The sequence below is a fragment of the Octopus sinensis genome, linkage group LG19 (assembly GCF_006345805.1).
Source record: "Octopus sinensis linkage group LG19, ASM634580v1, whole genome shotgun sequence".
NCBI classification, from domain to species: domain Eukaryota; kingdom Metazoa; phylum Mollusca; class Cephalopoda; order Octopoda; family Octopodidae; genus Octopus; species Octopus sinensis.
This window is the reverse complement of record NC_043015.1, coordinates 11,214,471-11,229,470: the sequence shown is the minus strand read 5'-3', so window position 1 is coordinate 11,229,470 and position 15,000 is coordinate 11,214,471.

The window sequence follows — 15,000 nt, the reverse complement described above, 5'->3', positions numbered from 1 at the left end:
GTATTGGCAATGTTATACATAACTCTCAGCAGTTAAGACAACTATTCTAAAAGTGTACGAACCGCTGTGAAGTAAACATATACTTAATGTGAGCGCTAATTCTGATACTAGTAACCAGGTGCATTTTAACAGCAGAAACGTGATAGTGGTATTAACTGCAAATTAAGTACAGGAAAAGAATACGTGTTGAAAAAAGATAACGATATGTTAATGTCAGCTAAAGACAGCAAGAAACATTTGACAGTTAGTACATGCACATTTACACGCACAAACACAGCATAGTGCACATCTATCTATCTATCTATCTATCTATCTATCTATCTATCTATCTATCTATCTATCTATCTATCTACTATCTATCTATCTATCTATATCCCCCCTCTCTCTCTGTATACATACATACATATATTATATAAATTATATAATATATATATATATATATATATATATAATATATATAATATATTATAGGGAGAATTCAAAAAAACAAAAGACGAAGACAGGTGGTGTAGACAACAAACAGATGTATTAGTATAACGTTCCAAAAGTGAAAATCTCTTTAACGTTTCGAGCCTACGCTCTTCCACAGAAAGGAACACAGAAATAAACAAGGAGAGAAAATAATACCCCTATACTATCTCTCTCCATCTACACACAATCGCCCACGCATGCACACACACACACACACACACACACACACAAGCATATAAGCATATAAACTGAGTATTGCTTATTCAATGTTATACAATTATTCTGATTTAGTCGTTTCATTCAACGTTAACGTGCAACCCCAAGTCAAGTTTCCTGACGCATCGGTTTTACACACTCTACTTTATATATTGAGTACGTTTGTCGGATTTCTATGCACAAATGTTTACAAATCAATCAGTCAACACAAACACACACTCACTCGTATATTCGTATATGTGTGTGTGTTTGTGCTTGTAAGTACGAATGAGTCAATGAATATTTGCTTGATATAGCAGAGAAAGGAAATGAGAAAGAGAGGGTGGCTGAGCTAAAGTTAGATTTAGACTGATAAAAAATAAAATGGACAAAAACTAAATGAAACAACGTTGAACATTGATAGATGCACCGACTTCACATACTTGGTTTTATTCCTTTGTTCCTAACTTTTATGCTATTATGTAAAATTTCAAATTGATAAAAACTAAGTTATTGTCTGAAACAATTGTGTATTCAGGTGTATCGAACTGAAAATAATTATTAAAATCAGAAATTGAAATTTGAACTAGAATCACAATTCAATAAAACAAATATCACTTTGAGAATGAATAAAAAAAATTCATTTTCTCTCTCAAATAGTATTTTAAATTGAGTTACATTCAATTTCAGATTCAGGAGCAACCGACAGATATTTTGATAAAAAATATTACAATTTTGCGAATAATAATTTGAAGCATGGGAAAAACTGAAGGATCTGCACGAAAAAACAAAACAAGGACAATTACTTCAAATTGCTTGAATCCAAATTTGAATTACTAGAAGCCTGTTTGTATGGCAATATTATTTGGAGTTTAATTTCCAAATAGATACCAAATGAAAACCATAACAAGGTTTAGGCATCTTTAGAAATCCATATTATTCACTGTTTTCATGACTTAAATGGGAGTACCTGGAAATTTATAAGGAGTTTTAATCTAATCACTTTGCCTAATGAATGCATGATGGAATATTGATTGTCCTGCAGGGACGTTGTTATCGGTTACGTTTCATCTTTTATTTCTTTCAGTCACTGGAGTGCGGCCTTGCTGGGGCTCCGCCTAAAAGGATTAGTTAAATCATTCGACTCTATATACTGCGAAAAAATTTGTACATTTAGTACATCGGTCTCTTCCGCAGGACCGCTGAGTTACGTGGACGTTAACAAACCATCAGCAATTGTCAAAGTGGTGGCTTCACAAACAATATATGTATGTGTGTGTGAGTAAATTTATATATATATATAATATATATATATATAATATTGGGAGAATTCAAAAAAACAAAAGACGAAGACAGGTGGTGTAGACAACAAACAGATGTATTAGTATAACGTTCCAAAAGTGAAAATCTCTTTAACGTTTCGAGTCTACGCTCTTCCACAGAAAGGAACACAGAAATAAACAAGGAGAGAAAATAATACCCCTATACTATCTCTCTCCATCTACACACAATCGCCCACGCATGCACACACACACACACACACACACACACACACACACACACACACAAGCATATAAGCATATAAACTGAGTATTGCTTATTCAATGTTATACAATTATTCTGATTTAGTCGTTTCATTCAACGTTAACGTGCAAATCCAAGTCAAGTTTCCTGACGCATCGGTTTTACACACTCTACTTTATATATTGAGTACGTTTGTCGGATTTCTATGCACAAATGTTTACAAATCAATCAGTCAACACAAACACACACTCACTCGTATATTCGTATATGTGTGTGTGTTTGTGCTTGTAAGTACGAATGAGTCAATGAATATTTGCTTGATATAGCAGAGAAAGGAAATGAGAAAGAGAGGGTGGCTGAGCTAAAGTTAGATTTAGACTGATAAAAAATAAAATGGACAAAAACTAAATGAAACAACGTTGAACATTGATAGATGCACCGACTTCACATACTTGGTTTTATTCCTTTGTTCCTAACTTTTATGCTATTATGTAAAATTTCAAATTGATAAAAACTAAGTTATTGTCTGAAACAATTGTGTATTCAGGTGTATCGAACTGAAAATAATTATTAAAATCAGAAATTGAAATTTGAACTAGAATCACAATTCAATAAAACAAATATCACTTTGAGAATGAATAAAAAAAATTCAATTTTCTCTCTCAAATAGTATTTTAAATTGAGTTTAACATTCAATTTCAGATTTCAGGAGCCACCTACAGATATTTTGATAAAAAATATTACAATTTTGCGAATAATAATTTGAAGCCATGGGAAAACCTGAAGGATCTGCACGAAAAAACAAAACAAGACAATATTACTTCAAATTGCTTGAATCCAAATTTGAATTACTAGAAGCCTGTTTGTATGGCAATATTTATTTGGAGTTTAATTTCCAAATAGATACCAAATGAAAACCATAACAAGGTTTTAGGCATCTTTAGAAATCCATATTATTTCACTGTTTTCATGACTTAAATGGGAGTACCTGGAAATTTATAAGGAGTTTTAATCTAATCACTTTGCCTTAATGAATGCATGGAATATTGATTGTCCTGCAGGGACGTTGTTATCGGTTACGTTTCATCTTTTATTTCTTTCAGTCACTGGAGTGCGGCCTTGCTGGGGCTCCGCCTAAAAGGATTTAGTTAAATCATTCGACTCTATATTACTGCGAAAAAATTTAGTACATTTAGTACATCGGTCTCTTCCGCAGGACCGCTGAGTTACGTGGACGTTAACAAACCATCAGCAATTGTCAAACAGTGGTGGCTTCACAAACAATATATGTATGTGTGTGTGAGTAAATTTATATATATATATATATATATATATATATATAATAAATAAATGAAAGAATGGAGTCGAACGAAGATGTTAACAAAATTCCTTTACTCTCGACATATGTTTCAAAGACAGCATGTTTTCATTCCAAAGGAATAAAGAGTGCACTATGCGATATTCTCATCAGGAAAGAAACGGAGCCTCTCTCGACAAGACAAACAAATTTCGATGATTGCCTACATGGTAAACAAAGTTATCCAAGAGAATTTCAAACCACTATTCAGGGATAGTAAAAAACGACATAGTACAGGGCTAAGTAAATTAGTTTGGCGTCATAAAGACAACAATATAATTTTCAAGTTAGATTGGTTCATACTGTCTGTATCCTTTCCTTTTGATAAGGGCAGGAGATTTTGTAACATTTGTAAATCTTGAACTCTTCCATATTCTTTTCTCTAAGGTTCCCCTAGTAAATACACTCATAGAAAAATCATGCAAATGTAAACACTGGCAGAAACACACTTTCTACTCATATAAATGATAACGATAGTCACTGTGGTTTGAACAATTAGCTTTACGTCCACCCCAATACTATAGAGAAATTCTTTCCTAAGCCTTCGAACATTCTTTCAATCAACGTACCCTTCCCTCTCCACTTGTTCTCTACCTATTATTCCTTTTATCCCTTCTCTTCCTACTATCTAACTATAACGTCAATTCTTCTAACGTTTTTTTTTTTGAAAAAGCACTCATTATCGCTTTGTTTACCATGTAGGCAATCATCGAAATTTTTGTTTGTCTTGTTGTCGAGAGAGGCTCCCTTTCTTTTCTGATGAGAAGATTGCATAGTGCACCCTTTATTGCTTTGGAATGAAAACATGTTGTCTTCGAAACATATGTCGAGAGTAAAGGAATTTTGTTAACATCTTCGTTCGACTCCATTCTTTCATTTATTCATATACAACAGACAAACTTTTTCACATGAACCCGGAGTTTCTACCCTTGACAGGTTGCTTCAACCGTGTTTCTGACGTGAATTTGCTACCCAGGTTTCAGTTAAACGAATTTTCCATGCTGACGATAAACATAGGATAATTAATTCACCTACTTAAATATATATATATATATATATATATATAGAGGAGAGAGAGAGAGAGAGAGAGAGAGAGAGAAAGAGAGAGAGACAGAGTGGTCGCGTACTATCAACTTACCGTGACAGTAAGGGAATTACAACACCGCTGTTTAGCCCTAGGAAGCATCGAGGTTTCCTGTCGGCCTTGACATATTTCCTGTGTCCTTGGTTAATATATAAGGACAAAGATAATACGTCAAGGCCGACAGGAAGCGTCGATGCTTCCTAGGGCTAAACAGCGGTGTAGCAATTCCCTTACTGTCACGTTAAGTTGACAGTACGCAACCACTCTATCGCTCTATGAGATATTTAGAATTTAATGTTTCTGATATATATATATATATATATATAAAATATATATATATATATATATATGTATATATATATATGTTTTATATATATATATATTATATATATATATATATAGATATATATATATATGTTATATACATATATGTATATATATATATATATATATATATGTATATGTATATATATATATATTATATATTATATATATATATATATATATATTATAGATATATATATATTACGGAGATGTACTCGCATAGCAAGTAATTTGATCTGAGATCGTGTGCTGAAACGAAAACAATTGCAGCGTGGAAGGTGTTTATAAGCCATTTAAGAAACACACAAAAGCCGTTCGATTCACTTCAACATTTAAGTTTAATTTGTCAAAATATTTTCGTCGCTAAAATCCGCGACCTGTTCACTGACAAGTCCGTGCTGCATCTAAGAAAGTAACAGTTAGTTCGTCATATATATGTACGTATGTATGTGTGTATGTATGCATACATGTGTGTATGTATGTACGTATGCATGTACGCACATACGCCTGTGTATGCATGTATGTATGTATGTATGTATGTATATATGTATGTGTGTGTATATGCACGCACATACACTCTATAAAACATAAAGCTATAAACCTGTAGCGATGGATGGATGTAGAGTGATCACTCATCACAAAGCTATCAAGTTTCAACTTCCTACGGCCGAAGCTAGAAAGTGATTTATGACGCTTACTCCCAAAACTATACCCTAAAATCTATTATCAGATTTTTATCTCTATATCACAGAACTATTGTTTTACTATTGTGCGTATGTATGTATGTATGTATGTATGTATGTATGTATGTATGTATGTATGTATGCATGTATACATGCATACATACATACATACATGCATACACAGGCGTATGTGCGTACATGCATACGTACATACATACACACATGTATGCATACATACGTACATATATATGACGAACTAACTGTTCTTTCTTAGATGCAGCACGGACTTTGTCAGTGAACAGGTCGCGGATTTTAGCGACGAAAATACTTTGACAAATTAAACTTAAATGTTGAAGTGAATCGAACGGCTTTTGTGTGTTTCTTAAATCGCTTATAAACACCTTCCACGCTGCAATTGTATATATATATATACATGGTGAATCCTAAGAAGAACAATCAAGAAAAGACGATAACGCGAAGACGGGGTACAAGAACTGTATTATCAGACGTTCAGGAAAGGAAGGAAATATGATTTAACGTTTCGAGCCAAGCTCTTCTTCAGAAATAGAGCAATGTCCAAAGGAAGTGGAGACGGAGGGAGAAAATGAATGATTTCACTCGTAGTTAAAATCAGTTTAATTTATTTTTTAAAACATTTTTTATACTATACATTTTACACTTTAGTTCGTACATCTCAAGTAAGTGCTTTGGTAACTTGGGTGGGGAGATTACAAAAACATCCCATGTTAACTTTTCTGGAGAACTTTCTGAGATTCGTTGTCAAACAGATCTGAGGGTGTGGGGCTTTGTGATTCTATATATGGGATTTGGGTGTGTTTCGGGCGAGATGGGGGGTTGTCAATCAATGTTGGAGAGAGAGAGTGTTGATCAATAAGAGCTGAAAGAAGATGGTGAATGGTCAAAACAAGATACTTGTGGAGTTGGGAAGTGGTGAGGTGTTAAAGGAGTGTTTTATGAAGCCATTTGAATAGTTAACCTTTGGTGAGAAATATAATGATCAGATGTTTTCCAATTCTTTCTCTTAGTAGTTTTCTGCTTTAGGTGTGTGTCTGTGGTGGTGTTGTTAATGAGGTGTAAGGTACATATCTTTTGATAGAAATTTTCGTTGATAGAAATGCTTTTTAATATTGGTTTGGATGAGAGGTTGGGGAGATCATGCTAGCTCACATATTTACTTCCCTACACATAACAAGCAAAAAGTATACATACCTCTCTCTCTCTCTTTCTCTCTGTATATACATACATATATATAATATATATATATATATAATATATATATATATATATATATATGTATGTATATTTATTATAACTATACCATATACATTATAAATATATAAATACACATGTGTCAGTATCTACAAACATACATATACGTACACACACATGCATACGCATCTCTATATGTATACATACACATGCTTATATATAAACACACATACACACATATATACATATGCATACTCACACATATAAAAACACTTGATAGAAACACATACACATATATAAACACATACATATCTACATACACATATACATCTATATACATACATATATGTATTTGTATGCAGAAATGTATATCTATTTATATGTGTATTTGTATACATATAGGTTTTTATATATAAATGTGTGTATGCACATGTTTGTGTGAGTGTATGCGCATGGTTGTATATATATGTGTGTGTAGGGGTACGTATATATATATATATATATATATATATATATGTATGTATTAGTATATCTGTGAAATAGGTGTGTACAGATAGATACATGTATATTCATATATACATGTTTATGTGTATGTATATGGAAAGAGAGAAAGAGAGAGAGAGAGAGTGAAAGAAACAAGGATTTCATACTTTTCCAATATATATATGCATGATTCGTAATATATTGTCGTCAAAATTATGCAAAAAGGAAAATTACACTGACATCTCATTTGAATAGATATGTTTATGAAAATTCAAAAAATGTCTTGCAATACTAAAGATTCGCCATTGCTTTCATCCACGGTCTCCAGAAGGTTTCGGAATTCCCTGCAGCTCTTCTGGACGGTCTCCTTGCTTTAAGTTGGTCAATGCTGCCATAATCCTTGCCTTCAGGTGTTACTTGAAGTTTTGTTGGTTTCTCGCTCAACTGCACCCCACATAAAGTAATCAAGACTGTTGCAATCTGGGGAATTAGGTGGCCGGATGTTACAGGTGAAGTGGTCGCAGTAATTGGCTGACAGCTGTTTTAGCACGATGCAGGGTCCTGTTGCTAGATATAGGATCTTTCAGCAGCTACCCTCTTCACCCAAGGCAGCACTACTACCACCAAACACTTGATGTAGGCTACCGTCTTGAGTGTGAGGCCGAATATGAATGAAAGCATAAAGTCGACATCACTAGTGATCACCCCAAACACTACGATGTTGATTCGATGTTTGATTTTTATCACTCTCGGTACATGTTTTGAGGACACGGCAAGCCAACGGTTGTTGTGTGTATTCACTAGCTAATCCTGGCAGAAATGCTTCTCATCTGAGGAAAACCAAAGCATTCAGTTAGTGGCGATGGTTTAGTTTGTTCCGCGGTCTTTCTTTTTTCTCCTTGATGGCTTGGAATAAACATTGGCCCTTGTCATCGTGTATGAGGAATAGCTTAAGCCTTTATATATTTTCTGCCTAATAAGACACTCATACACTACAAAATCCCTGGTGATGGATTTGATTTGCATGAAGCGATCGCTGTGAATCATGGCATGGATTTCATCAACAAATTCAGGAGCTTTTTTTTTTTCTTATTAGAACGATCGGAGTGAGTTCTCCGAGCTGCAGTACCTTTCGTAATCACCATTAGTCTAATCCAACTCTTTCTGAATCCTCTGCACTGTCTCTGATTGATACCCAAACATTCTGAAATGTTCGTATTGGAATACGAACAACATGAAAAATCATGAACTGATCTTGGTGGATCATCACCGAACAATTGGCGAACTTGTTGATATGACTGGTGTGTACTGAAGCTCCTGCCGACGAATTCTGAGCGAGGATTTGTGAATTGCGAATATTGAACTGAGAATTGCGAGGAAATGCGAATTGTGCTGGGAGGAGTTGCAGAAAAATTTGTGCCTCGCCTACTCACAGAAGATCAAAAGCGATCACGACTGAATGCGAGTCGTGAACTGAAAGAACAGTTGGAAATTCATCCGGACATTGTTCGAAGGTCACTACTGGTGACGAAAGCTGCTGGTACTTCGGAATTTGCAGATGTGGAAGAGTGAAGAAAGAGAAAGAAGGACGGAGGCGTTAAAAGGCATCACTTCGCAAGATTTCCGGCACTGCTTCCAACAGTGGAAAACGCCTCTAGACCGATACATTGCTTCAAATGGAGAACAATTTGAAGGCGTCAAAATGTAAATAGGTAAAGCGAAGTGGATAAAATAGTATTGAAAAACTCCGGTCTCTCTTGGTTACCCTCGTATATATATATATATATATATATCTGTAAATGTAATATGTGATAATTACCTGGTAGCCACTTTTAAGCCGAATGATTGTCACATATTACATTTACAGATAAATTCCTCTATTTAGATAATATCGAGGTCTCTTTCATTTTGTTGTTCTTACCATTCTATAATTATACATATAAATACATACATACATACATACATACAACATACATATATATATATAGACATATATATATATATACATATATATATATATATATATATATTATATATATTATATATATATACAATTAAGGACTGAACACGAAAAGTGGACAGCCAACATGCTAGATAAGACGTCAAATCGCCATTCTCCACAAAGAGTATGATCTCAAATAAAACTCAGCACAGTTTTATTTGAGAACATACTCTTTGTGGAGAATGGCGATTTGACGTCTATATCTAGCATGTTGACTGTCCACTTTTCGTGTTCAGTCCTTAATTGGTATATAAAAATATTTTAATCTTCGGAATCTTTTAATATGCTAGACCACTGGTTTTAATTGACTAATATCAATTTCTACCCTTAATTAATTTATATATATATATATATATATATATATATATATATATATATATACATGTACATATGTATACACACACACATATCACATATATATATATATATGTGTGTCTGTGTGTGAGTATACATATACACATTGTGTGTGTATGTATGTGTGTGTTTGTGTGTGTGTGTGGTATCTTATTTGCTACCGTGAGTATATCCCTGACATAAAGATCTGGAGCGAATGAAACAGGCGTAGTATTCTAGGTTTCTTAATTGAAGGAAATTTAAATTACACTTTTAAAACACATCTAGAAATACTGTGAATAGCATCAAAAACTAAACTGATCTTATTTCTTTACAAGCAAATATAAATCCCATGCCGAATGCCAAGAAAAACAAAATAACCATAAACATACCATATATTTTACTTTTATGTAGCTTCATAATTCAGATAATTTCGAAAATATCTACTTGAATAGAATTTGATTAAGTATTTCCCGCTATATTTGTTATTTAGATTTTCATCTTATATAATTTAATTCGAATTTTTGTACTTTCTCTCAACCATTTATATTTTTTCTCAATTACATCAAGATATATTTTAGTGCGCTTTAGTTCGCTTCTGAGATATAATAAGCGGAGTTAGCAGTAAAAGATGTCTTGTATAATGTAGTAATTTCCAAACTAAATAAATTAAAATTATTTATTTTTGTCTCTTAAGATCATTCAGTGGGATCGAATATTCTATTCTGATTTCTCATAATCTGATTATATTTTATTCGAATTAACTCTGGAAATATATAATATACATGCAGTTATGTATGTGCGATATAGATAGATACACACACACACGCACACACACACACGCACACACACACACACACACACATATATATATATATATACACACATATATATAAATAAATATACGTGTATTTATATATGTATGCAATGTAAATCTGTGTTTATGCACGTGTGTATAAATGTTTGTAATAAGTATAAATGTATGCATGTGTATATACATACATATACATACATATGTATATATGTGTATATACAACTATGTTTGTATATATATATATATATGTATATATATTTATTGGTTTGTGTGCGCGCGTGTATATGTATATATATAAATTAAGAGAGAGAGAGAGGCATCCGTGTATGCGTGATGTGCAGTAACTTTCATGCGTTTTCTGTCAATAACGTAGTTCTGAAGAGAAAAAATTGGTCCTACGACTATAAACTGAGACACGAATATATATGCAAGTATATATAAATATATATGTATATATATATATATATATATATAATATATATATATATTATATTATATAATATAATATTATACATACATATATATATATAATAATAATATATATATATATATAGAGAGAGAGAGAGAGAGGAGAGAGAGGGGAACAAACGAATTTAGTGAATCTGTGAACATCTATACTTACTTTTTAATATCAGAATGTTCTTATAAGGTCATCATACACAGATATGTAAACAAATATACTTATCAACAGTAGACAACGCAAGGACGCATACAACCCGCACAGAATCTCTTAAGCGCACGTTTCAGAAAAAAAATAAAGAAAACGCTCTTATGATTAAATTTATTTGAATATAAATTTGGGTTAACGTATTAATGAAAGTAATCTTCATTGTTCTTCTGAGCTCCAGTCAGAAATAGTATCTTCCTATATCTAAAAAATCTTATGCACAAAACATAAGGCTTCATGAGTATCATATATATATTAAGGTAACTAACAAGCTAAGTAACAATATATGTATATATATATATATATACAAAATAAGAAAATGGAGAAATACATCTAAATCAATTATCAACTACCAGATAATACCCAATCACATAATTTATTAAACCACTACATATGAACATTAAGGTCAAACATAATAATATAGAACAAAACAGTGTACATGAAGGAGTAATATGATACAATTAGTACAGTATGCATAAGTGAATATAAATAAATATGAATACAAACATAGACTACATCTTACAGCTGTTTCGGCCATGCAGATATGGGTGTCTCATTTTGCTCATATTAGCCATGTGTGATAGGTCAATATGTAGTTATAAATGAGACACTTACAAAAATATCCCAAGGCGTCTTCGGAGATTATGAAATACAAACTAAATTAAAAATGAATATCAGAGGAGGTACACCCATACACCCATTTGTATTATTAATTTGTGGTAAAACATTTTACCTTTGTCCATACAATACAGTAAATGAATTAATTGCATCGCAATTTTTAGCATTATGTATTAACTTTGTTGGGTACTTCACTAGCAGTATATTGGATATATGTTATCCCATGGACGGTTGCATTTACAACCCCTATCTCAGAAGCCCGTCGTATATATGTATATATAGATATATATATATATATATATATATATATATATATATATATATTATATATATATATATGCGTGTGTGTGTGTTTGTGGTCTGTTTTGTCCCCCTAGCATTGCTTGACAACCGATGCTGGTGTGTGTTTATGTCCCCGTCACTTAGCGGTTCGGCAAAAAGAGACCGATAGAATAAGTACTGGGCTTACAAAGAATAAGTCCCGGGGTCGAGTTGCTCGATTAAAGGCGGTGCCCCAGCATGGCCGCAGTCAAGTGACTGAAACAAGTAAAATAGTAAAAAGAGTATATATATATATACATGTGCGCGCGTCTGCTTTTTGTGTGTGCGTGTGTATGTTTGTGAGTGTGGGCGTGTACAAATATAAATATAGATATAAATATAACTAAATGTATATTTTGGCGGCGCTCCAGCATGGTCACCGTGAGTGTTTATACATGTACATATAGTCACGTGTGTGTATTTCGTTGATGGAAACTGCAAGAAAACTGTCCTACACATACCTACATACATACATGCATATATATATATATATATACATATATCAACATCACAATCAAGGAACGGCCATAATAGGCCATTCACCCACTAGAAATAACAGCCAAAAGCTTCAACCGCAAAATAACATCAATTCCGTAAACCAGGAGAAAATTAAAAAACATTTACCCTGTAATTTCTTATACGATGCACCGTTTCATCTACTGTTTAATGGTAAACTAACCTGATTAAATTAAATCAAGCCAATCTACCATAGGCTTAGATTCATCAGTAAGAAATAGCCAAGTCGGAACAGATATTTTCACGAGGCATTCCCGTCCCTGAAAAATATCTGTTCCGACTTGGCTATTTCTTACTGATGAATCTAAGGGACTATGGTAGATTGGCTTGATTAATTTAATCAGTTAGTTTACCATTAAACAGTAGATGAAACGGTGCATCGTATAAGAAATTACAGGTAAATGTTTTTTAATTTTCTCCTGGTTTACGGAATTGATGTTATTTTGCGGTTGAAGCTTTTGGCTGTTATTTCTAGTGGGTGAATGGCCTATTATGGCCGTTCCTTGATTGTGATGTTGAACTTAAAAATGGTCTATGACTATTTAATTTTTTCCCACTAGGCCGCTGGTGGCAAAAAATTTTGTAGAATTTTTACTTTGGAAATCTGTTTATGTTACTTAATTATCTACATTACTTCATGAGTATAGCCTCAACCACTAGGATGTCTAGAGAACTCACATGTATTTTAGCTGATGAGTACGGGACACATTTATATGCTGTAATTTTCACAACTTTTAATAAAGCCTGTCCTTGTATGAAACGATTGTACTAAAAACCTATCCATTCTTGTTGCTTTTTCTTCGCATATATATATATATATATATATATATATTATATATATATATATATATATATTATATATATATATATATACATATATCTATATATATGTATATATATATATATATATATATATTATATATATATATATATATATATATATATATATAATAAATATATATATAATATATATGTATGTATGTATGCATGTATGTATAATGACTGACAAAGGGAGATAAATCACCAGCAATTATAGCCGGATCGAGATTTCGGAGTTTCATTCTAATTAACTACTCTTAACGCATAGGGTTAAATTCGGGTACCTGTGTCAGTCATATAACACAAAACTTTGAAAACATGCGCTGATTTTCACGACAGAAATAGTGCGTGTAGGCGCAGGGCTCAGAGGTTGGAGCATGGAGCGCACAGTCATGAAGTAGTGTCTTCGATTCCCGGACCGGGCTGTGTGTTGTGTTCATGAGAAAGATACTGTATTTCACATTGCTCCAGTTCACTCAGCTGTAGAAATGTGTTGCGACATTACTGGTGTATCGGCCAAGCTGTATCGGCCTTTGCATTTCCCTTGAATAATATCGGTAGCGTGGAAAGGAATGGCTAGTATACATGGGCGACTGCTGGTCTTCCATAAACAACCTTGACCGGAATTTCCCTCAGAGGCTAACTTTCTATGTGCAATATCATGATCATTTATGGTCGAAGAGGATCTATGCATTTTACTTTATTTATTTATTTATCTTAATTTTTTTTATGTATATGTATATATGTATGTATGTAGTATGCATTAATGTATGTATGTATGTATGTATGTATTATGATGTATGTGTGTATGTATGTTGTATCATGCATGTATGTATGTATGTATGTATGTATGTATATGTATGTATACGCACCTCTCTGTGTTATGGTGCTTGTGAGTGTGTATGACAATGAGTGCATTTACATTTGGACGTGTATGATATTTATAGATTAAATTAAAATATTTAAAAAGATATGGCTAGATACGTGAATAAATTTTCGCAGAGACATGTACATGACGTCTGAAACATTTTATGTCTCTGCAAATATATATAGCCATACAGATATACTGGGTTACACATCGTATCGAAATATGTTTAAGATAAGTTTTAATCCATTTGGATATAAGATATATAAAGTGCTTTTGAAATATCATTCAATATTTATGATTCAGTATTTTACCATCTAATATAAAGCTTTTGCATTTCCTGGGATAAGATATGAGTTATAATGTATATATACGTATATACACATAAATACATACATATACATATACATATTATCTATATATACATACATACATATATATATATATATTAATATATATAATATATATATATATATATATATATATATATGTATGTATATCTATAAATAATATTAGTATATGGAATTATATATATATATATATATATATATATATAATTTGATATATATATTTACACACATATATGTATATATTATATATATATGTATATATATATGTGGTAAATATTATATATATATATATATTATATATATATGTATATATGTATGTATTTGTGTGTGTGCTCACATAAGTA